Source organism: Cnephaeus nilssonii (genome assembly GCF_951640355.1).
Source record: "Cnephaeus nilssonii genome assembly, chromosome: X".
In the NCBI taxonomy this organism is placed as follows: Eukaryota; Metazoa; Chordata; class Mammalia; order Chiroptera; family Vespertilionidae; genus Cnephaeus; species Cnephaeus nilssonii.
The window spans coordinates 69,180,557-69,183,385 of NC_137071.1; positions in this window are offsets into that span (position 1 = coordinate 69,180,557).

A 2,829-nucleotide genomic window follows, 5' to 3' on the forward strand; every position below is an offset into this window, starting at 1 on the left:
TGGGACTCTCTGCGCTTCCTAGACTTGTAAGTCTATTTCTTTCACCAGGTAGGGAAAGTTTTCTGTCATTATTTCTTCAAATAGGTTTTCAGTATCTTGCTCTCTCTCTTCTCCTTCTGGCACCCCCATAATGCAAATATTGACACGTTTGAAGTTGTCCCAGAGGCTCCTTACACTATCATCATTTTTTAAATTCTTTTTTCTTTTTGCTGTTCTGATTGGATGTTTTTTGCTTCCTCATATTCCAAATTGTTGATTTAATTCTCAGAATCCTTTACTCTACTGTTGAATCCCTGTATATTATTCTTTATTTCAGTTAGTGTATGCTTAATTTCTGACTGGTCCTTTTTCATGTCTTTGACATTTTCACTAAAATCCTTGAAAGTTTCACTAAGTCCTTTGACACTCTCATTAATTTCCTTGAAACTCTCATTAAGTTCCTTGAAGCTCTCATTAAGATCCTTGAGAAACCTTATAACCATTGTTTTGAACCCTGTATCCAGTAGTTTGCTTGCTTCCATTTCTTTTGTAACATGTTTCTCTGTCTCAGCATTTTGACTGCTTCCCTGTGTTTGTTTCTATGTATTAGGAAGAGCTACTATTTCTCCTGGAATTGGTAGAGTGGCCTTGTGTATTAGGTGTTTTGTAGGTCCCAGTGGCTCAGTCTCCCCAGTCACCTGAGCTGGGCACTCTAAGTGTACCCCTATGTGGGCTGTGTACACTGTTCTGTTGTAGTTGAGCCTTGCTTGCTGTTGGCATCACTTGGAGGGATTGATCCCCAGGCCAATTGGCTGTGTGGACAAGCTGCAAGTATATTGGAAGAGCCGCTGTGTAGGAGACACCCCTGTGGAGCAAGACTTGCTTCAGTGTGGCTTTGGTGCTCACTGGGTCTGCCCCTTGAATGTGGCGCTTATGGGTATGTAGAGTTGTAATCTAGTATGGTTTGAAGCTGTCCACCAGGTGCACTGGCTCTGGGGCTTCCTGGGAGGTGTAAAGTCAGCCACTGCTTGGGGGCACCTGGCAGGAGCTACAGAAGGCTGCTACTTATGTTGGGGTAGGAAGTGCCTAGGTGAGGTCCAGTTGTGAAGCAAGGCAGGTTGGTGCTAGTTCTGGGTCTTGGGCCTTTTATTAATAGATTTTGGGCACACTGACTGCAGCTGCTGCTTGTTTAAGAGATTTTCGCAATGTTTGAAGCCTGAGCAAGGACAGATCATTCATATGGAAAAATAGTTGCAAACAGCTTGAGTGGGGCTGCAAATGGGATGGGGCAGGGTCTCAGGGAATCACCAGGGTGGAGTGAACAGTGTGGGCCAAGCCGATGGAAACTCAGATATGGCTGCCAATCAGCTCTGTGATAAGGAAGGTCCCAGCACAGGAACAATGACTGCTGGGAGCACCCATGTCTGGGAGCAAGCCACCCCTGAGTTCCTTCCTCAATGCCAGAGTCCAGTTCCTCCCACAGTATGTCCGTGGATTCCCCCAAAGCCGCCACCCAGTGCTGGAGCTCAGAGGAAGCAAGAATGTGTAAGTTCATGAGTGGGCCCTTTAAGAAAAACACCTGGGTCTCCAGCAGCCTCTGTGTCACTCAGCAATAATCCCCGCTGGTTTTTACAGACTGAAGTTATGGGGATGCTTCTCTTTCCAGCTCTGGAACCCTAGGCTGGGGGTCTGGTGTGGGACTGGGATTCTCTGCTTCTCACAGGAGGCCTGGGAGATATCCCTCCCTATTAAAGAAATGCCACACATGGATGCCGGACCAGTCTGTTCTGTACCTCTGAGCCTCTGCCCTTCCTACCAGCCTCAATGTGTTTTCTTCTTTACTTCTCTAGTTCTAGGGCTTCCATTCAGCTAACTTTCAGGCAGTTTTGAATAATGGTTGTTCAGTATTTTAGTAATAATTTTGATGTGGTTGTGGGAGGCAGCAAGTATAGGTGTTTACCTGCACTGCCATTTTGCTTCCTTTTCCTGACTATATTAATTTCATTATTAAAAGACAATAAAATTATCCTATTTAGAACAAATATGAGCATAGACCTTCTGGGCCAGTGATTTCTAATATATTTGATGGTCACACTTCCTATTAAGAATGTGTTGGTAATTATAGCCTCTCTCTCCTGAAAAACCCACATACACCATCCCTTCATTCCCAATACACAATCTTATATATACTTTCAGTTGTTTTTGAACTTGGCCAGAAAACAACTGGTCTAGGGTAATCAGTGTGGCCAGTGGGTATGAATTCCTTGGATACTGGCCTAAGCCTGGCTGAGGGGCCAACAGGGAGGAGGTGGACTGGCAGGCAACAACTCTGTAGTCAGGCTAGGCTCTTCCTGAGTTCCCTGGAAAATGGAGATAAGAGACCTAGCAGACTGCACTCCTCAGACCAGATGGGAGGCAGAAGACATGGTCCAGGGAGACACCATGAATAAAAACAGAGAGGAATCAGGTAGTGGGGGGGGGGGGCTCCCCCTTACAGGAAAACTTCTCCAGACTCCATGGATACCTTCAGCTTTAGGGGTCTAGGAGGGATCTCATTCTGGTTTTCATTGGTGAGAACAGTGCTCCCATCTATGCTGGAGTTGAGTTATCTCTATGGGAATTTGGGAGAGGGAGGGAAATGGCCAAAGGCATTTACTCAGGTCACCACCTTACTCACATATCTATAATAATAAAAGTGTAATATGCTAATTAGACTGGACATCCTTCTGGATGACCTTCCGGATGAAGCCAGGGCTGTGAGGGAAGCCCAGGTCCTGGGTGCCTGCCAGTGGCCAGAGGGAAACGCGGGTCCCCAGTGCCAGAGGGAAGCTGGCAGTGGGAGAAGGAAGG